Source organism: Ranitomeya imitator, chromosome 1, assembly GCF_032444005.1.
Source record: "Ranitomeya imitator isolate aRanImi1 chromosome 1, aRanImi1.pri, whole genome shotgun sequence".
NCBI lineage: Eukaryota > Metazoa > Chordata > Amphibia > Anura > Dendrobatidae > Ranitomeya > Ranitomeya imitator.
In genome coordinates this window covers 166,385,141-166,408,446 of record NC_091282.1, presented here as the reverse complement: position 1 = coordinate 166,408,446, position 23,306 = coordinate 166,385,141, and positions in this window count along the sequence as shown.

Genomic DNA, 23,306 nt, shown 5'->3' with positions numbered 1-23,306 from the left:
GTCGAGGTGTCTAGGGAGTGTGTTGTGAATTCTGTGGTCAGGCTCCCTCCTGTGGTCATGAGTGGTACTTCGGCTGGTTCTGTCCATGAGCTTCCTTTGGTGGATGTGAGTGGGGCTGCGGATTCTGAGTTTCCTTCCTCAGGTGACGAGGTTAAGTCGTTAGGTGCTGCTCTATTTAACTCCACCTAGTTCTTTGTTCCTGGCCTCCAGTCAATGTTCCAGTATTGGTCTTGCTCTCTCCTGGATCGTTCTTGTGGCCTGTCTGCCCTGCATAAGCTAAGTTCTGCTTGTGTTACTTTTGTTTGCTATTTTTTCTGTCCAGCTTGCTATATTGGTTTGTTTTGCTTGCTGGAAGCTCTGGGACGCAGAGGGAGCACCTCCGTACCATTAGTCGGTGCAGAGGGTCTTTTTGCCCCCTCTGCGTGGTTGTTTGTAGGTTTTTGTGCTGACCGCAAAGCTATCTTTCCTATCCTCGGTCTATTCAGTAAGTCGGGCCTCACTTTGCTAAAATCTATTTCATCTCTGTGTTTGTATTTTCATCTTTACTCACAGTCATTATATGTGGGGGGCTGCCTTTTCCTTTGGGGAATTTTTCTGAGGCAAGGTAGGCTTATTTTTCTATCTTAGGGCTAGCTAGTTTCTCAGGCTGTGCCCGAGGCGCCTAGGTCTGGTCAGGAGCGCTCCACGGCTACCTCTAGTGTGGTGTGATAGGATTAGGGATTGCGGTCAGCAGAGTTCCCACGTCTCAGAGCTCGTCCTATATTATTAGTAACTATCAGGTCATTTTCAGTGCTCTTAACCACCAGGTCCATTGTGGTTCTAAATCACCAGTTCATAACAGTACTGGAGGCCCAAAGTACTAATGCTTCTCAATAGAGGGAAAAGAGAAGTTCTGAGACCATTTTTTTTTCGTTGCAGTGTGTTTTGTCTTTCTCTTCCCCTAGACATTTGGGTGGTTCAGGACACAGGTGTAGTGATGGACATTAAAGGCCTGTCTTCTTGTGTGGATCATCTCACTGCAAGAGTACAAAATATTCAAGACTTTGTGGTTCAGAATTCTATGTTAGAGCCTAGAATTCCTATTCCTGATTTGTTTTCTGGAGATAGAGCTAAGTTTCTGAGTTTTAAAAATAATTGTAAACTATTTCTGGCTTTGAAACCCCGCTCCTCTGGTGACCCAGTTCAACAAGTTAAGATCATTATTTCTTTATTACGTGGCGACCCTCAAGACTGGGCATTTTCCCTTGCGCCAGGAGGTCCTGCATTATGTGATATTGATGCGTTTTTTCTGGCGCTCGGATTGCTGTATGATGAACCTAATTCAGTGGATCAGGCAGAGAGAAATTTGCTGGCTCTGTGTCAGGGTCAGGATGAGGTAGAGATATATTGTCAGAAGATTAGGAAGTGGTCTGTGCTCACTCAATGGAATGATTGTGCGCTGGCAGCAATTTTCAGAAAGGGTCTCTCTGAAGCCCTTAAGGATGTCATGGTGGGATTTCCTATGCCTGCTGGTCTGAATGAGTCTATGTCTTTGGCCATTCAGATCGATCGACGCTTACGTGAGCGTAAAACTGTGCACCATTTGGCGGTATTATCTGAGCATAAACCTGAGCCTATGCAATGTGATAGGACTTTGACCAGAGCTGAACGGCAAGAACACAGACGTCGGAATGGGCTGTGTTTTTACTGTGGTGATTCCATTCATGCTATCTCCGATTGTCCTAAGCGCACTAAGTGGTTCGCTAGGTCTGCCACCATTGGTACGGTACAGTTGAAATTTCTTTTGTCCGTTACTTTGATCTGCTCTTTGTCATCCTATTCTGTCATGGCATTTGTGGATTCAGGCACTGCCCTGAATTTGATGGACTTGGAGTATGCTAGGCGCTGTGGGTTTTTCTTGGAGCCTTTGCAGTATCCTATTCCAATGAGAGGAATTGATGCTACGCCTTTGGCCAAGAATAAGCCTCAGTACTGGACCCAACTGACCATGTGCATGGCTCCTGCGCATCAGGAGGATATTCGCTTTTTGGTGTTGCATAATCTGCATGATGTGGTCGTGTTGAAGTTGCCATGGCTACAAGTCCATAACCCAGTATTGGATTGGAAATCTATGTCTGTGTCCAGCTGGGGTTGTCAGGGGGTACATGGTGATGTTCCATTTCTGTCTATTTCATCATCCACCCCTTCTGAGATCCCAGAGTTCTTGTCAGATTACCGGGATGTATTTGATGAGCCCAAGTCCAGTGCCCTACCTCCGCAAAGGGATTGCGATTGTGCTATCGATTTGATTCCTGGTAGTAAATTTCCTAAAGGTCGACTGTTTAATTTGTCTGTGCCTGAGCACGCCGCTATGCGGAGTTATGTAAAGGAATCCTTGGAGAAGGGTCATATTCGCCCGTCGTCGTCGCCATTGGGAGCAGGGTTCTTTTTGTGGCCAAGAAGGATGGTTCGTTGAGACCTTGTATTGATTACCGCCTTCTAAATAAAATCACAGTCAAATTTCAGTACCCCTTGCCGCTGCTGTCTGATTTGTTTGCTCGGATTAAGGGGGCTAGTTGGTTCACCAAGATAGATCTTCGTGGTGCGTATAATCTTGTGCGTATTAAATGGGGCGATGAATGGAAAACAGCATTTAATACGCCCGAGGGCCATTTTGAGTACCTGGTTATGCCATTCGGGCTTTCCAATGCTCCATCAGTATTTCAGTCCTTTATGCATGACATCCGGATAAATTCCTGATTGTATACTTGGATGATATTTTGGTCTTCTCGGATGATTGGGAATCTCACGTGAAGCAGGTTAGAATGGTGTTCCAGGTCCTGCGTGCGAATTCTTTGTTTGTGAAGGGGTCAAAGTGTCTCTTTGGTGTTCAGAAGGTTTCATTTTTGGGTTTCATTTTTTCCCCTTCTACTATCGAGATGGACCCTGTTAAAGTTCAGGCCACTTATGATTGGACTCAGTCGACATCTCTGAAGAGTCTGCAAAAGTTCCTGGGCTTTTCTAATTTTTATCGTCGCTTCATCAATAATTTTTCTAGTATTGCTACACCGTTGACTGATTTAACCAAGAAGGGTGCTGATGTGGTCAATTGGTCTTCTGCTGCTGTGGAAGCTTTTCAGGAGTTGAAGCGTCGTTTTTCTTCTGCCCCTGTGTTGTGCTAGCCAGATGTTTCGCTCCCGTTCCAGGTCGAGGTTGATGCTTCTGAGATTGGAGCAGGGGCTGTTTTGTCGCAAAGAAGTTCTGATGGCTCGGTGATGAAACCATGAGCTTTCTTTTCCAGGAAGTTTTCGCCTGCTGAGCGTAATTATGATGTTGGCAATCGAGAGTTGCTGGCCATGAAGTGGGCATTCGAGGAGTGGCGTCATTGGCTTGAAGGAGCTAAGCATCGCGTGGTGGTCTTGACTGATCACAAGAACTTGACTTATCTCGAGTCTGCCAAACGGTTGAATCCTAGACAGGCTCGTTGGTCGCTGTTTTTCTCCCGTTTTGACTTTGTGGTTTCGTACCTTCCGGGCTCTAAAAATGTGAAGGCGGATGCACTGTCTAGGAGTTTTGTGCCCGACTCTCCGGGTTTGCCTGAGCCGGCGGGTATTCTCAAAGAGGGGGTAATTTTGTCTGCCATCTCCCCTGATTTGCGGCGGGTGCTGCAAAAATTTCAGGCTGATAGACCTGACCGTTGCCCAGCGGAGAAACTGTTTGTCCCTGATAAATGGACGAGTAGAGTTATCTCTGAGGTTCATTGTTCGGTGTTGGCTGGTCATCCTGGAATCTTTGGTACCAGAGATTTGGTGGCTAGATCCTTTTGGTGGCCGTCTCTGTCGCGGGATGTGCGTTCGTTTGTGCAGTCCTGTGGGATTTGTGCTCGGGCTAAGCCCTGCTGTTCTTGTGCCAGTGGGTTGCTTTTGCCCTTGCCGATCCCGAAGAGGCCCTGGACACATATCTCTTTGGATTTTATTTCGGATCTCCCCGTCTCTCAAAAGATGTCGGTCATCTGGGTGGTTTGTGATCGTTTCTCTAAGATGGTCCATTTGGTACCCTTGTCTAAATTGCCTTCCTCCTCTGATTTGGTGCCATTGTTTTTCCAGCATGTGGTTCGTTTACATGGCATTCCGGAGAACATCGTTTCTGACAGAGGTTCCCAGTTTGTTTCGAGGTTTTGGCGAGCCTTTTGTGCTAGGATGGGCATTGATTTGTCTTTTTCCTCGGCTTTCCATCCTCAGACAAATCGCCAAACTGAACGAACCAATCAGACCTTGGAAACTTATCTGAGATGTTTTGTTTCTGCTGATCAGGATGATTGGGTGTCCTTTCTGCCTTTGGCTGAGTTCGCCCTTAATAATCGGGCCAGCTCGGCTACTTTGGTTTCGCCGTTTTTCTGCAATTCTGGTTTCCATCCTCGTTTCTCTTCAGGGCAGGTTGAGTCTTCGGACTGTCCTGGTGTGGATACTGTGGTGGATAGGTTGCAGCAGATTTGGACTCATGTAGAGGACAATTTGACATTGTCCCAGGAGAAGGCTCAACGTTTCGCTAACCGCAGGCGCTGTGTGGGTCCCCGACTTCGTGTTGGGGATTTGGTTTGGTTGTCGTCTCGTTATATTCCTATGAAAGTTTCCTCTCCTAAGTTTAAGCCTCGTTTCATTGGTCCGCATAGGATTTCTGAGGTTCTTAATCCTGTGTCTTTTCGTTTGACCCTCCCAGCTTCTTTTTCCATCCATAATGTGTTCCATAGGTCGTTGTGGCGGAGATACGTGGCACCTGTGGTTCCATCCGTTGATCCTCCTGCCCCGGTTTTGGTTGAGGGGGAGTTGGAGTATATAGTGAAGATTTTGGATTCTCGTATTTCGAGACGGAAAATCCAGTACCTGGTTAAGTGGAAGGGTCATGGTCAGGAAGATAATTCCTGGGTCTTTGCCTCTGATGTTCATGCTGCCGATCTGGTTCATGCCTTTCATTTGGCTCATCCTGGTCGGCCTGGGGTCTCTGGTGAGGGTTCGGTGACCCCTCCTCAAGGGGGGGGGTACTGTTGTGAATTCTGTGGTCAGGCTCCCTCCTGTGGTCATGAGTGGTACTTCGGCTGGTTCTGTCCATGAGCTTCCTTTGGTGGATGTGAGTGGGGCTGCGGATTCTGAGTTTCCTTCCTCAGGTGACGAGGTTAAGTCGTTAGGTGCTGCTCTATTTAACTCCACCTAGTTCTTTGTTCCTGGCCTCCAGTCAATGTTCCAGTATTGGTCTTGCTCTCTCCTGGATCGTTCTTGTGGCCTGTCTGCCCTGCATAAGCTAAGTTCTGCTTGTGTTACTTTTGTTTGCTATTTTTTCTGTCCAGCTTGCTATATTGGTTTGTTTTGCTTGCTGGAAGCTCTGGGACGCAGAGGGAGCACCTCCGTACCATTAGTCGGTGCGGAGGATCTTTTTGCCCCCTCTGCGTGGTTGTTTGTAGGTTTTTGTGCTGACCGCAAAGCTATCTTTCCTATCCTCGGTCTATTCAGTAAGTCGGGCCTCACTTTGCTAAAATCTATTTCATCTGTGTTTGTATTTTCATCTTTACTCACAGTCATTATATGTGGGGGGCTGCCTTTTCCTTTGGGGAATTTCTCTGAGGCAAGGTAGGCTTATTTTTCTATCTTAGGGCTTGCTAGTTTCTCAGGCTGTGCCCGAGGCGCCTAGGTCTGGTCAGGAGTGCTCCACGGCTACCTCTAGTGTGGTGTGATAGGATTAGGGATTGCGGTCAGCAGAGTTCGCACGTCTCAGAGCTCGTCCTATGTTATTAGTAACTATCAGGTCATTTTCAGTGCTCTTAACCACCAGGTCCATTGTGGTTCTAAATCACCAGTTCATAACAGGAGTGTTAGGTACATCCCACGGCTACTTCTAGTTGCGGTGTTAAGTTCAGGGTCTGCGGTCAGTACAGGTACCACCTTCTCCAGAGTACGTCTCATGCTGCTCCTAGGTCACCAGATCATAACAGTACAACTGGCCAACAATGAGTTAAACGCATCTCAAAAGAAAGGGTAGGAAAGTGCTGAGCCATTTTTTTTCTGTAGTCTGTTTTGTCTTTCCTTCCCTCTTTTCCTCTGGGTGGCTCAGGAGTTTAGCGCTGGCATGGAGGTTCAGGAATTGGTTTCTCGGGTGGACCAACTTGCTGCTAGAGTACAGGGTATTTCCGATTATATCGTTCAGACTCCGGCTTTAGAGCCTAGAATTCCAACTCATGATTTATTTTTTGGGGACAGGTCCAAATTTTTGAGCTTTAAAAATAACTGTAAACTGTTTTTTGCTCTGAAACCCCGTTCTTCTGGTGATTCCATTCAGCAGGTTAAAATTGTTATTTGCCTGCTGCGTGGTGATCCTCAGGATTGGGCATTTTCCCTGGAATCTGGGAATCCTGCTTTGCTTAATGTAGACACCTTTTTTCAGGCACTAGGGTTATTGTATGATGAACCTAATTCAGTGGATCATGCAGAGAAGACCTTGTTGGCCCTGTGTCAGGGTCAAGAAGCGGCAGAATCGTATTGCCAGAAATTTAGAAAATGGTCTGTGTTGACTAAATGGAATGAAGATGCCTTGGCGGCAATTTTCAGAAAGGGTCTTTCTGAATCCGTTAAAGATGTTATGGTGGGGTTCCCCACACCTGCTGGTCTGAGTGATTCTATGTCTCTGGCCATTCAGATTGATCGGCGCTTGCGCGAGCGCAGAGTTGTGCACACTGTGGCGTTGTCCTCCGAGCGGAGCCCTGAGCCTATGCAGTGTGATAGGATTTTGTCTAGAGCTGAACGACAAAGATTCAGGCGTCAGAATAGGTTGTGTTTTTACTGCGGCGATTCTGCTCGTTATTTCTGATTGCCCTAAGCGTACAATGAGAATCGCTAGTTCTGTTACCATCTGTACTGTACAACCTAAATTTCTGTTATCTGTGACCTTGATCTGCTCATTATCGTTATTTTCTGTCATGGCATTTGTGGATTCAGGCGACGCTCTGAATTTAATGGACTTAGAATTTGCCAGACGTTGTGGTTTCCCCTTGCAGCCTTTGCAGAACCCTATTCCTTTAAGGGGGATTGATGCTACACCGTTGGCTATAAATAAACCTCAGTTTTGGACACAGCTGACCATGCGCATGGCGCCAGCCCATCAGGAAGATTGTCGTTTTCTGGTGTTGCATAATTTGCATGATGATATTGTGCTGGGTTTTCCATGGTTACAGGTACATAATCCGGTGTTAGATTGGAAATCTATGTCGGTGACTAGTTGGGGTTGTCAGGGGGTTCATGGTCACGTTCCTTTGATGTCAATTTCCTCTTCCCCCTCTTCTGAAATTCCTGAGTTTTTGTCAGATTTCCAGGATGTATTCGATGAGCCCAAATCCAGTTCCCTTCCACCGCATAGGGACTGTGATTGTGATTGTGCTATTGACTTGATTCCAGGTTGTAAGTTCCCTAAGGGCCGACTTTTCAACCTGTCTGTGCCAGAACATGCCGCCATGTGGAGCTATATTAAGGAGTCTTTGGAGAAGGGGCATATTCGGCCATCTTCTTCACCATTGGGAGCAGGTTTTTTTTTTTGTTGCCAAGAAGGATGGCTCCTTGAGACCCTGCATTGATTATCGCCTCTTGAATAAGATCACGGTCAAATTTCAATACCCTTTGCCTTTGCTTACTGATTTGTTTGCTAGGATTAAGGGGGCTAGTTGGTTTACTAAGATTGACCTTCGAGGGGCATATAATCTTATTCGTATTAAGCAAGGTGACGAATGGAAAACTGTATTTATTACGCCCGAAGACCATTTTGAATACCTTGTGATGCCATTCGGACTCTCTAATGCCCCATCTGTGTTCCAGTCCTTCATGCATGATATCTTTCGGAGTTATCTTGATAAATTCATGGTTGTATATTTGGATGATATTTAGATTTTTTCCGATGATTGGGAGTCTCATGTGAAACAGGTCAGGATGGTATTTCAGATCCTCCGTAATAATGCTTTATTTGTGAAAAGGTCGAAGTGCCTCTTTGGAGTGCACAAGGTTTCTTTTTTGGGCTTCATTTTTTCTCCGTCATCTATAGAAATGGATCGGGTTAAGGTTCAGGCCATTCATGATTGGATTCAGCCCACATCTGTGAAGAGCCTTCAGAAATTCTTGGGCTTTGCTAATTTTTATCGTCGTTTCATTGCCAACTTCTCCAGTGTTAAACCTCTGACCGATTTGACAAAGAAAGGCGCTGATGTGACGAATTGGTCCTCCGCGGCTGTTTCTGCCTTTCAGGAGCTTAAACGCCGATTTACTTCTGCCCCTGTGTTGCGTCAGCCGGATGTTTCTCTTCCATTTCAGGATGAGGTTGACGCGTCTGAGATTGGGGCAGGGGCCGTTTTGTCTCAGAGGAATTCTGATGGTTCCTTGATGAAACCGTGTGCCTTCTTTTCTCTGAAGTTTTCGCCTGCGGAACGCAATTATGATGTCGGCAATCGGGAGTTGTTGGCTATGAAGTGGGCATTTGAGGAGTGGTGACATTGGCTTGAGGGGGCCAAGCACCGTATTGTGGTCCTGACCGATCATAAGAATCTGATTTACCTCGAGTCTGCCAAACGACTGAATCCTAGACAGGCTCGATGGTCCCTGTTTTTCTCCCGTTTTGATTTTGTGGTCTCGTATCTTCCGGGTTCTAAGAATGTTAAGGCTGATGCCCTCTCTAGTTTTTTTCCTGATTCCCCTGGGTTCTTGAGCTGCTCGGCATTCTGAAGGAAGGGGTGATTCTTCCTGCCATCTCCCCTGATTTACGACGGGTTCTTCAGGAATTTCAGGCTAATAAACCTGACCGCTGTCCAGTGGGGAAACTGTTTGTTCCTGATAGATGGACTAGTAAAGTGATTTCTGAGGTTCATTGTTCTGTGTTGGCTGGCCATCCTGGGATTTTTGGTACCAGAGATTTGGTTGGTAGGTCCTTTTGGTGGCCTTCTTTGTCGCGGGATGTGCATTATTTTGTGCAGTCCTGTGGGATTTGTGCACGGGCTAAGCCTTGCTGTTCCCGCGCTAGTGGGTTGCTTCTGCCTTTGCCGGTCCCTGAGAGACCTTGGACGCATATTTCTATGGATTTTATTTCAGATCTTCCGGTTTCCCAGAGGATGACGGTTATCTGGGTGGTTTGTGACCGGTTTTCTAAGATGGTTCATTTGGTACCTTTGCCTAAATTGCCTTCCTCTTCTGATTTGGTTCCGTTGTTTTTTCAGCATGTGGTTCGTTTGCATGGCATTCTGGAGAATATTGTGTCCGATAGAGGTTCCCAGTTTGTTTCTAGGTTTTGGCGGGCCTTTTTTGCTAGGCTGGGCATTGATTTGTCTTTTTCTTCCGCATTTCATCCTCAGACAAATGGCCAAACCGAGCGAACTAATCAGGCGTTGGAAACTTATTTGAGATGCTTTGTATCTGCTGATCAGGATGATTGGGTGGCTTTCTTGCCATTGGCCGAGTTTGCCCTTAATAATCGGGCTAGTTCTGCTACCTTGGTTTCGCCTTTTTTTTTGTAATTTTGGTTTTCATCCTCGTTTTTCTTCAGGGCAGGTTGAGCCTTCTGATTGTCCTGGTGTGGATTCTGTGGTTGACAGGCTGCAGCAAATTTGGGCTCATGTGGTGGACAATTTGGTGTTGTCTCAGGAGGAGGCTCAGCGTTTTGCTAACCGTCGTCGGTGTGTTGGTTCCCGGCTTCAGGTTGGGGATTTGGTCTGGTTGTCTTCCCGTCATGTTCCTATGAAGGTTTCTTCCCCTAAGTTCAAGCCTCGGTTTATTGGTCCTTATAGGATTTCTGAGATTATCAATCCAGTGTCTTTTCGTTTGGCCCGTCCAGCCTCTTTTTCCATCCATAATGTTTTCCATAGATCTTTGTTGCGGAAGTATGTGGTGCCCGTTGTTCCCTCGGTTGATCCTCCGGCCCCGGTGTTGATTGATGGGGAGTTGGAGTATGTAGTTGAGAAGATTTTGGATTCTCGTTTTTCTAGGCGGAAGCTTCAGTATCTGGTGAAATGGAAGGGTTATGGTCAGAAGAATAATTCTTGGGTTGTTGCCTCCGATGTTCATGCTGACAATTTGGTTTGTGCCTTTCATTTGGCTCATCCTGATCGGCCTGGGGGCTCTGGTGAGGGTTCGGTGACCCCTCCTCAAGGGGGTGGTACTGTTGTGAATTCTGCTCTTGGGCTCCCTCCGGTGGTTATGAGTGGTAGTGCTGCAGTCTTTGGATCGCAGCATTTATCAGGTGTGTCCACTTAATTGCAATTTGGACTGGGCTATTTAGTCTTGCTTGATCCTTTAGTCAGTGTCAGTTGTCCATTGTGTTTGGAGGATTCACATCCATACCTGGTCTCTCCTGTTTGCTGTTCATTTCATCAAAGATAAGTTCTGGCTTGGTTTTTGCTGTCCACATGCTGTGAACCTTATAGTTCAGTGCATTTTCATGTTTTGTCTTGTCCAGCTTTGTCTGTGAAGGATTTTTTGCAGCCAAGCTGTGTCTCTGGAGATGCAGATATACCCTCCATGTCTTTAGTCAGATGTGGAGATTTGTATTTTCTGTGGTGGATATTTTCTAGTGTTTTAATACTGACCGCATAGTACTGTCCTATTCTTTCTTTTTAGCTAGATTGGCCTCCTTTGCTAAATCCTGATTTCAGTCTGCGTATGTCATTTCCCTCTCCTCTCACAGTCAATATTTGTGGGGGGCTGTCTATCATTTGGGAATTTTCTCTGAGGCAAGATAGTTTTCCCGTTTCTATCTTTAGGGGAAGTTAGTTCTTAAGGCTGTGTCGAGGTGTCTAGGGAGTGTTAGGTACATCCCACGGCTACTTCTAGTTGCGGTGCTAAGTTCAGGGTCTGCGGTCAGTACAGGTACCACCTTCTCCAGAGTACTTCTCATGCTGCTCCTAGGCCATCAGATCATAACACTCACGGGCGTGTGTCACGGGCCATATGCGGCCACCAGTACGTCCTCGCCAGCAGCTCAGACGTCCTTTTGGTCCCAAAATGTCCACCCACCCTGGACGAGTGAGCCCAAGAGAGAACCTCTGGACGCAAATCTGAAGGAACAAAAGTCTTGCCCGGGGGCACAGACTCTAGAGAAATCGGAGCCACGGTTCTCAGAAGGGACAATAAGCCGAGGCTCCTCTTCCTCCTCCTCAGATGATATAAGGGAGCAAGAGCATTGGCACGAATGTTCTTCTCCCCAGATAGAAAGTGGAGAGTGAAATGGAACCGGAAGAAGAATAGGGACCATCTGGCCTGGCGAGAATTAAGCCGCTGGGCTGTTTGCAAGTAGACCAAATTTTTGTGGTCTGTGAATACTTGGAAGCGAGCCCCCTAAAAAAGATGCCTCCATTCTGAGAAAGCCCAGTTCATTGCTAGCAACTCCCTGTCCCCGATGGAATAATTCGTCTCCGCTGGTGTAAAGCTCTTGGAAAAGAAGAAGCAAGGATGCTTCTGACCTTGAGCATCCTTTTGGAAGAGGACTGCTCCAGCACCAATGGATGAGGCATCCACCTCCATTATAAATGGCTTTTCTACATCGGGGCGATGTAGGATGGGAGCGCTAGCAAAATGAGACTTAATAGAAGTGAAGGCTTTGGAGACCTCCTCAGACCACAGTTTGGGATTTGCTCCCTTCTTGGTGAGATCTACCAAGGGAGCTACCAAAGTCGGGAAATGAGGGATGAACTGGCGGTAATAGTTAATGAACCCCATAAAGCGCTGCACCGCTTTAAGAGAATGGGGTTCTTGCCAGTCCATCACAGCTTGTAATTTGGCAGGATCCATAGCCAATCCCTGGGCAGAGATGATATAGCCCAAGAAAAGTAAGGACTCCTGCTCAAACACACATTTCTCTAACTTAGCGTAGAGGAAATTCGCCCGTAAGAGGTCGAAGACTCTGCAAACATCTCTCTGGTGGGAGTCAATATCCGGAGAGTAGATGAGAATATCATCCAGATAGACTACGACCGAGGTGGAAAGCATATCCTGGAAGATATCATTAACAAAGTCTTGGAAAATGGCTGGGGCACTACAGAGCCCAAAGGACATCACTAGGTATTCATAGTGCCCATCCCTGGTGTTAAAAGCCATCTTCCATTTGTCCCCCTCACGGATGCGAATCAGGTTGCAAGTACCCCGCAGATCTAGTTTAGTAAATACCCTTGCTCCCCGAAGCCTATCAAAGAGCTCAGATATCAGGGGCAGAGGATACTTATTCTTAACGGTGATGGCGTTAAGACCCCTGTAATCTATGCATGGACGTAGTTCCCCGTTCTTCTTCTGCACGAAGAACCCCGCCCCAGCAGGTGACACTGACTTCCTAATGAACCTTCTTGTCAGATTTTCCTGGATGTTTTGTGACATTGCCTCCGTCTCCGGGAGAGATAACGGATAGACTTGACCCCGGGGAGGCTCAGCACCAGGCAAGAGGTCAATAGGACAGTCATAGGGGTGGTGAGTCGGAAGGGTCTCCGTGGCCCTTTTGGAGAACACGTCCGCATAGGGCGAATATTGCTTGGGGAGTGAGGATAGATCTGCAGGTACCTCAGTAGTAGCAACCTGAACACATTCCCTCTGACATCTACCCCCACAGGATTCACCCCATCCCAAAATTTTGCCTGTGGACCACTGAATATGAGGAGAGTGGTACCGTAGCCAAGGTATCCCTAACAGGACCTCTTCAATTCCTTTAGGAATGACGAGTAGAGATATAATCTCCTGATGAGACGGCGACATGGACAAAGTAAAAGGGATGGTCTGGTGTGTAATCTGTGAGGGCAGTGTCGACCCATTCACCACTTGTACAGTTACTGGTTGAGCAAGCATCACCAGGGGTATTGCGTGATGCTGGGCAAAGGCAGAAGACATAAAATTGCCCTCCGCCCCAGAATCCACGCGGAGCTTAACCGAATGAGTGGATGAGCCAATTGTAATTGTCCCCTTAAAGGACAATTTGGAGGCAAACGTCGCCATGTCTAGTGTACCTCCACATACTACCACTAGACGCTGAAGTTTCCCCGACTGCTGGGAACATCTGGTGGCAAGATGTCCTGACTGCTGGCAAACATGACAGACCTTGAGTGCAAGAGCGGTCCGGGACTTAGATCCCGCTCGTGACACACCCATGGCCTCAGGGGCCCGGACGGGAGATTCCAAAGGTTTGGCGAAGGTGGGAGCCAGCCGAAACCTCTGCCTACACTGGGCTCGCTCTAACCTCCGCTCGTTAAAACGGAGGTCAATATGAGTGGACACAGCTATTAGCTCCTCCAGTGTGGCAGGAATCTCTCTAAAGGCCAAAGCGTCCTTCACATGGTCAGCCAGCCCCCTCTAAAATATAGTGATGAGGGCGGTATTCGACCACTCCAGCTCAGATGCTAAGGTACGGAAGTGGATGGCAAAATGGCTGACCAAGGACGTGCCCTGAGTCAATATCAACAGTTGGAGCGCCGTATCATGGGTGACTCGAGGTCTCAAAAAGACCTGTTTCAGAGTACTCAGGAACAGCGGAGCACTCTGCACCACATGATCGCCACGCTCCCACAGCGGCGTAGCCCACTCCAACGCCCTGTCCGACAGGAGAGACAAAATGAACCCCACCTTTGCCCGCTCTGTGGGGAAACGTGCAGCCAGGAGCTCGAGTTGTATAGAGCACTGGCTCATGAAAACCCTACAAGATTTGCTATCGCCAGAAAAAAATTTTGCCAGCGGGAGGCGAGATAGAGTCGGAACAGGGGTGGCAGTGGACAAACTGGCTGCAGCTACATTAGCAGTCTGAACAGCGACTGCAGTGACATCCACGGCTGAGGTTGTGTGCTCAAGAGCCGCCAACATACCCTACAGCTGCTGGATGTTCCACAGCAGACGCTGATCGTTCGCCATTTACTAGCAAGACCCTGGCGCTAGTATTATGTTAGGGTTGGCGGAACGCACCGAGTATAAATATATGTAATAATAGGTGCGTTCGCAATCCGGGGTCCACCGTGCAGGAGAGGAACCTGCTGCTAGCAATTGGCGGCGCTATATGGCGGTATTAGCAAACTCTGTTATGTCACAGAATCGCTAGGACAGGGAAACGCTGTGCCCTGTTAACCTCACAGTGGAACACAGCTACCAAACAGAGCAAAACTGTGGTCACGCAGTCAGCATAGCACACAAACAACTCCTCACCGAAGGTGCCGGCATTCTAGGGGCTTATTTGAGCCAAGACCTGAATCCAAACACACAAAACTCCTCACCGGAGGTGCCAGTATTCAAGGGGCTTATTTCGGCCAACACTGACCTCATGCAAACATGACCACACAGTAGCAAGGCTCAAAACATAGGTTGATACTAGCGCATGGCCGTGAAGCCATGCAAACCTTTTATAGCTGTAGCAGACAAGGACCTTCCTGGTGGTCCAATAGGAGCTGCTACAGGACCTGAGCACGTGACCCCAGACCTCCAATGGGAGGTCGTCCCGTGGGCATGCTCAGTATAGGAAAAGCAGGACTTAGTCCCAGAAAGACCGGCTCGCTGCTGAACATTGCAGGCTACAATGACAGAGCCTGGAAGGGCAGTAGTAACCAGACGCTGGGACCGATATCTCCGCTGAGGAGGAGAATGGGAAACCGCAGCAGACATGGTTCGAGATTCCCTCTGTGCAGCGGCGGGAACTCGACAACTAACATTTGGTGAAGAATCAAAAAGTGGAACACAATTGTGAAGTTGAATGAAATTTATTGGTTATTTTAAATTTTTGTGGAAATTCAAAAACTGAAAAGTGGGGCATGCAATATTATTCAGTCCCTTTAACTTAATACTTTGTTGCGCCACCTTTTGCTGCGATTACAGCTGCAAGTCACTTGGGGTATGTCTCTATCAGTTTTGTACATCGAGAGACTGAAATTCTTGCCCATTCTTCCTTGGCAAACAGCTCGAGCTCAGTGAGGTTTGATGGAGATCATTTGTGAACAGCAGTTTTCAGCTCTTTCCACAGATTCTCGATTGGATTGAGGTCTGGACTTTGACTTGGCCAATCTAACACCTGGATACGTTTATTTGTGAACCATTCCATTGTAGATTTTGCTTTATTTTTGGGATCATTGTCTTGTTGGAAGACAAATCTCCGTCCCAGTCTCAGGTCTTTTGCAGACTCCAACAGGTTTTCTTCAGGAACGGTCCTGTATTTGGCTCCATCCATCTTCTCATCAATTTTAACCATCTTCCCTATCCCTGCTGAAGGAAAGCAGGCCCAAACCATTATGCTGCCACCACGTTTGACAGTGGGGATGGCGTGTTCAGGGTGATGAGCTGTGTTGCCTTTATGCCTAACATATCGTTTGGCATTGATGCCAAAAAGTTTGATTTTGTTTTATCCGACCAGAGCACCTTCTTCCACATGTTTGGTGTGTCTCCCAGGTGGCTTGTTGCAAACTTTAAATGACACTTTTTATGGATATCTTTGAGAAATGGCTTTCTTCTTGCCATTCTTCCATAAAGGACAGATTTGTGCAGTGTACGACTGATTGTTGTCCTATGGACAAACTGTCCCACCTCAGCTGTAGATCTCTGCAGTTCATCCAGAGTGATCATGGGCCTCTTGGCTGCATCTCTGATCAGTCTTCTCCTTGTTTGAGATGAAAGTTTAGAGGGACGGCCGGGTCTTGGTAGATTAGCAGTGGTATGATACTCCTTCCATTTCAATATGATCACTTACACAATGCTCCTTGGGATGTTTAAAGTTTTGGAAATCATTTTGTATCCAAATCCGGCTTTAAACTTCTCTACAACAGTATCACGGACTTGCTTGCTGTGTTCCTTGGTCTTCATGATGCTCTCTGTGCTTCAAACAGAACCCTGAGACTATCAAAGAGCAGGCGCATTTATACGAAGACTTGATTACACACAGGTGGATTATATTTATCATCATTAGACATTTAGGACAACATTGGATCATTCACAGATCCACAATGAACTTCTGGAGTGAGTTTGCTGCACTGAAAGTAAAGGGGCCGAATAATACTGCACACCCCACTTTTCAGTTTTTGAATTTCCACAAAAATTTAAAATAACCAATAAATTTCGTTCAAATTCACAATTGTGTTCCACTTGTTGTTGATTCTTCACCAAAAATGCATATTTGGCATCTATATGTTTGAAGCATGATATGTGGGAAAAGGTTGAAATGTTCCAGGGAGCCGAATACTTTTGCAAGGCACTGTATACACATGCACACTTTATGACCTTGCGTGTACATATGAATACGTGTGTGTGGTACTGTTCAGACAATGTGTAGGTTTTGCTGAGGCACATTATGATGGTATTAGTAAAGCAGTGTTCATTGGTTACTGAGGTAGTGTCCTGTTCTGTTGAGAAACTGTATGGTGGACAAGGTGTTATGGAGGTACTCTATGGTGGTGTTATGGAGGTAATGTATGGTGATGTAATGGAGGTATTGTATGGTGCTGCTATGGAGGGACCGTATGGTGCTGTTTTGAAGGTACTGTATGGTGGTGCTATGAAGGCACCGTATGGTGGTATTAAGGAGGTACTCTAGGGTGGAGTGGAGGTTTTCTATAGTGCTATTATGGAGGTACTGTATGGGAGACGGACAGCGCGAATGGTGAGCAGTGATCCACATACGAGCTGAAGATTACATGGCCTGACAAGGGGAGAGGGAAGGGAGTACTGGGCAAAGTGTTTCACTGCTAGCGCAGATACAAGGACTGTGCTGCGTGTGTGTGTCATTATACAGTGGGGCTGTGCGTATGTGTCATTAAACAGTGGGGCTGTGAGTATGTATCATTATACAGTGGGGCTGTGTGTGTGTCATTATACAGTGGGGCTGTATGTGTCATTTTACAGTGGGGCTGTGTGTGTCATTATACAGTGGGGCTGTGCGTGTGTCATTATACAGTGGGGCTGTGCCTATGTGCTGTGGGGCTGTGTGTGTGTCATTATAGAGTGGGGCTGTACAGTCATGGCCAAAACTATTAACCCCTTTCTGACATCGGACGTACTATCCCGTCGAGGTGGGGTGGGCCCCTATGACCACCGACGGGATAGTACGTCCAGCGCGATCGGCGGCGCTCACGGGGGAAGCGCGGCCGAGTGTCAGCTGCCTATCGCAGCTGACATCCAGCACTATGTGCCAGGAGCGGTCACGGACCGCCCCCGGCACATTAACCCCCGGCACACCGCGATCAAACATGATCGCGATGTGCCGGCGGTGCAGGGAAGCATCGCGCAGGGAGGGGGCTCCCTGCGGGCTTCCCTGAGCCCCCCGCAGCAACGCGATGTGATCGCGTTGCTGCGAGGGTCTTACCTCCCTCCCTGCCTGCTCCAGACACGGATCCAAGATGGCCGCGGATCCGGGTCCTGCAGGGAGGGAGGTGGCTTCACAGAGCAGGCACTGTGAAGCCTGCAGCACTGTAAGTCAGATCGGTGATCTGACAGAGTGCTATGCAAACTGTCAGCTCATCGATCTGTATTGTCCCCCCCTGGGACAAAGTAAAAAAGTAAAAAAAAAAAAATTCCAAATGTGTAAAAAAAAATATTCCTAAATAATGAAAAAAAAAAAATATTATTCCCATAAATACATTTCTTTATCTAAATTAAAAAAAAACAATAAAAGTACATATATTTAGTATCGCCGCGTCCGTAACGGCCCGACCTATAAAACTGGCCCACTAGTTAACCCCTTCAGTAAACACCGTAAGAAAAAAAAAAAAACGAAGCAAAAAAAGCTTTATTATCATACCGCCGAACAAAAAGTGGAATAACACTACCCGAAGATTTCATCCATTATAAGTTCATGCTAAAGACATACAATTCTGCCCTTCACCTCTCCAAACAAACCTACTTCAACACCCTCATCACCTCCCTGTCCAATAACCCTAAACGTCTCTTTGACACGTTCCAGTCCCTACTCAACCCAAGAGCGCAGGCCCCAACCACGGATCTCCGTGCTGACAATCTGGCCAATTACTTCAAAGAAAAAATTGACCATATTCGACAGGAAATCATCTCCCAATCTCTTCATACCATGCACTGTCCTCCCTCCCCCACTGCATCTAGTTCACTCTCTGACTTTGAACCAGTTACAGAAGAAGAAGTAAGCAGGCTCCTTGCATCTTCTCGCCCGACCACTTGCACCAGTGACCCCATTCCGTCACATTTCCTCCAGTCCCTTTCCCCGGCTGTCACCTCTCACCTAACAAAAATATTCAACCTTTCCCTCACTTCCGGTATTTTTCCCTCCTCATTTAAGCATGCCATCATACATCCATTACTTAAAAAACCATCCCTCGACCAAAACTGTGCCGCTAATTATAGACCTGTCTCTAATCTTCCCTTCATCTCTAAACTCCTCGAACGCCTGGTCCACTCCCGTCTTACCCGCTATCTCTCAGATAACTCTCTTCTCGACCCTCTTCAATCTGGCTTCCGCTCTTTACACTCTACTGAAACTGCCCTCACTAAAGTCTCTAATGACCTACTAACAGCTAAATCTAATGGTCACTACTCCATGCTAATTCTCTTGGATCTCTCCGCAGCATTCGACACTGTGGATCATCAGCTCCTCCTCACTATGCTCCGCTCCATCGGCCTCAAGGACACCGTTCTCTCCTGGTTCTCCTCCTATCTCTCTGACCGATCCTTCACTGTATGTTTCGCTGGTTCCTCCTCCTCTCACCTTCCCCTTACTGTTGGGGTTCCTCAAGGATCAGTCCTAGGCCCCCTACTCTTCTCGTTGTATACTGCCCCTATTGGACAAACAATCAGTAGATTTGGCTTCCAGTACCATCTCTATGCTGACGACACCCAACTATACACTTCTTCTCCTGATCTCACGCCTGCCTTATTAGAAAACACCAGTGATTGTCTTACCGCTGTCTCTAGCATCATGTCCTCCCTCTATCTGAAACTAAACCTGTCAAAAACTGAACTCCTCGTGTTTTCTCCCTCTACTAACCTACCTTTGCCTGACATTGCCATCTCCGTTTGCGGTTCCACCATTACTCCAAAGCAACATGCCCGCTGCCTTGGGGTCATCCTTGATTCTGACCTTTCATTCACCCCCCACATCCGATCACTGGCTCGCTCTTCTTACCTGCATCTCAAAAACATTTCTAGAATTCGCCCTTTTCTTACTTTCGACTCTGCAAAAACTCTTACTGTTTCACTTATTCATTCTCGTCTGGACTATTGTAACTCTCTACTAATCGGCCTCCCTCTTGCAAAACTCTCCCCGCTCCAATCTGTCCTGAATGCTGCTGCCAGGATCATATTCCTCACCAACCGTTACACCGATGCCTCTACCTTGTGCCAGTCATTACACTGGTTACCCATCCACTCAAGAATCCAGTACAAAACTACTACCCTCATCCACAAAGCACTCCATGGCTCAGCACCACCCTACATCTCCTCTCTGGTCTCAGTCTACCACCCTACCCGTGCCCTCCGCTCCGCTGATGACCTCAGGTTAGCATCCTCAATAATCAGAACCTCCCACTCCCGTCTCCAAGACTTTACACGTGCTGCGCCGATTCTTTGGAATGCACTACCTAGGATAATACGATTAATCCCCAATCCCCACAGTTTTAAGCGTGCCCTAAAAACTCATTTGTTCAGACTGGCCTACCGCCTCAATGCATTAACCTAACGATCCCTGTGTGGCCTATATTAAAAAAAAAAAAAAAAATTAATTAACTGGTTCATGCAGCTTTACATGAACACCCAAGCCTTACACTATGGCTGGTCCGAATAACTATAGCAATTGTTACCATCCACCTCTCGTGTCTCCCCTTTTCCTCATAGTTTGTAAGCTTACGAGCAGGGCCCTCACTCCTCTTGGTATCTGTTTTGAACTGTATTTCTGTTATGCTGTAATGTCTATTGTATGTACAAGTCCCCTCTATAATTTGTAAAGCGCTGCGGAATATGTTGGCGCTATATAAATAAAAATTATTATTATTATTATAACACGCGATCAAAAAGACAGATATAAATAACCATGGTATCGCTGAAAACGTCATCTTGTCCCGCAAAAAACGAGCCGCCATGCAGCATCATCAGCAAAAAAATAAAAAAGTTATAGTCCTGAGAATAAAGCGATGCAAAAATAATTATTTTTTCTATAAAATAGTTTTTATCGTATAAAAGCGCCAAAACATAAAAAAATGATATAAATGAGGTGTTGCTGTAATCGCACTGACCCGAAGAATAAAACTGCTTTATCAATTTTACCAAACGCGGAACGGTATAAACGCCTCCCCCAAAAGAAATTCATGAATAGCTGGTTTTTGGTCATTCTGCCTCACAAAAATCGGAATAAAAAGCGATCAAAAAATGTCACGTGCCCGAAAATGTTACCAATAAAAACGTCAACTCGTCCCGCAAAAAACAAGACCTCACATGACTCTGTGGACCAAAATATGGAAAAATTATAGCTCTCAAAATGTGGTAACGCAAAAAATATTTTTTGCAATAAAAATCGTCTTTCAGTGTGTGACGGCTGCCAATCATAAAAATCCGCTAAAAAACCCGCTATAAAAGTAAATCAAACCCCCCTTCAACACCCCCTTAGTTAGGGAAAAATTAAAAAAATGTATTTATTTCCGTTTTCCCATTAGGGCTAGGGTTAGGGCTAGGGTTAGGATTAGGGTTAGGGCTACAGTTTGGGTTGGGGCTAAAGTTAGGGTTAGGGTTGGGGCTAGAGTTACAGTTAGGATTTAGATTACATTTACAGTTGGGAATAGGGTTGGGATTAGGGTTAGGGGTGTGTCAGGGTTAGAGGTGTGGTTAGGGTTACTGTTGGGATTAGTGTTAGGGGTGTGTTTGGATTAGGGTTTCAGTTATAATTGGGGGTTTCCACTGTTTAGGCACATCAGGGGCTCTCCAAACGCGACATGGCGTCCGATCTCAATTCCAGCCAATTCTCCATTGAAAAAGTAAAACAGTGCTTCTTCCCTTCCGAGCTCTCCCGTGTGCCCAAACAGGGGTTTACCCCAACATATGGGGTATCAGCGTACTCAGGACAAATAGGACAACAACTTTTGGGGTCCAATTTCTCCTGTTACCCTTGGGAAAATGCAAAACTGGGGGCTAAAAAATAATTTTTGGGGGAAAGATTTTTTTTTTAATTTTCACGGCTCTGCGTTACAAACTGTAGTGAAACACTTGGGGGTTCACAGCTCTCCCAACACATCTAGATGAGTTCCTTAGGGGGTCTAGTTTCCAAAATGGTGTCACTTGTGGGGGGTTTCTACTGTTTAGGTACATTAGCGGCTCTGCAAATGCAATGTGACACCTGCAGACCATTCCATCTAAGTCTGCATTCCAAATTGAGCTCCTTCCCTTCCGAGCCCTCCCATGCGCCCAAACAGTGGTTCCCCCCCACATATGGGGTATCAGCGCACTCAGGACAAATTGGACAACAAATTTTGGGGTCCAATTTCTCCTGTTACCCTCGGGAAAATACAAAACTGGGGGCTAAAAAAATAATTTTTGTGGGAAAAAATTTTTGTTTTATTTTTACGGCTCTGCATTATAAACTTCTGTGAAGCACTTGGTGTGTCAAAGTGCTCACCTCACCTCTAGATAAGTTGCTTAGGGGGTCTACTTTCCAAAATGGTGTCACTTGTGGGGGGTTTCAATGTTTACGCACATCAGTGGCTCTCCAAACGCAACATGGCGTCCCATCTCAATTCCTGTCAATTTTGCATTGAAAAGTCAAATGGCAAATCAGTGGCTCTCCAAACGCAACATGGCGTCCCATCTCAATTCCTGTCAATTTTGCATTGAAAAGTCAAACGGCGCTCCTTCCCTTCCGAGCTCTCCCATCCGCCCAAACAGTGGTTTACCCCCACATATGGGGTATCAGCGTACTCAGGACAAATTGTACAACAACTTTTGGGGTCTAATTTCTTCTCTCACCCTTGGGAAAATAAAAAACTGGGGGGCAAAAAGATAATTTTTGTGAAAAAATGATTTTTTATTTTTACGGTTCTACATTATAAACTTCTGTGAAGCACTTGGTGGGTCAAAGTGCTCACCACACCTCTAGATAAGTTCCTTAGGGGGTCTACTTTCCAAAATGGTGTCACTTGTGGGGGGTTTCAATGTTTAGGCACATCAGGGGCTCTCCAAACGAAACATGGCGTCCCATCTCAATTCCAGTCAATTTTGCATTGAAAAGTCAAATGGCGCTCCTTCGCTTCCGAGCTGTGCCATGCGCCCAAACAGTGGTTTACCCCCACATGTGGGGTATTGGCGTACTCAGGACAAATTGTACAACATTGCTTGGGGTCCATTTTCTCCTGTTACCCTTGGTAAAATAAAACAAATTGGAGCTGAATTAAATTTTTTGTGAAAAAAAGTTAAATGTTCATTTTTAAACATTCAAAAAATTCCTGTGAAGCACCAGAAGGGTTAATAAACTTCTTGAATATGGTTTTGAGCACCTTGAGGGGTGTAGTTTTTAGAATGGTGTCACACTTGGGTATTTTCTATCATATAGACCCCTCAAAATGTCTTCAAATGAGATGTGGTCCCTAAAAAAAAATGGTGTTGTAGAAATGAGAAATTGCTGGTCAACTTTTAACCCTTATAACTCCCTAACAAAAAAAAAATTTTGTTCCAAAATTGTGCTGATGTAAAATAGACATGTGGGAAATGTTACTTATTAAGTATTTTGTGTGACATATCTCTGTGATTTAATTGCATAAAAATTCAAAGTTGGAAAATTGCGAAATTTTCATAATTTTCGCCAAATTTCCATTTTTTTCACAAATAAACGCAGGTACTATCAAAGAATTTTTACCATTGTCATGAAGAACAATATGTCACGAGAAAACAATGTCAGAATCACTGGGATCCGTTGAAGCGTTCCAGAGTTATAACCTCATAAAGGGACAGTGGTCAGAATTGTAAAAATTGGCCCGGTCATTAACGTGCAAACCCCCCTTGGGGGTAAAGGGGTTAACACCCCTGCAATTCTGTCAGATAATACTCAGTTTCTTCCTGAAAATGATCGCAATCACAAATTCTTTGGTATTATCTTCATTTAATTTGTCTTAAATGAAAAAACACAAAAGAGAATGAAGCAAAAAGCAAAACATTGATCATTTCACACAAAACTCCAAAAATGGGCCAGACAAAAGTATTGGCACCCTCAGCCTAATACTTGGTTGCACAACCTTTAGCCAAAATAACTGCGATCAACCGCTTCCGGTAACCATCAATGAGTTTCTTAAAATGCTCTGCTGGAATTTTAGACCATTCTTCTTTGGCAAACTGCTCCAGGTCCCTGATATTTGAAGGGCG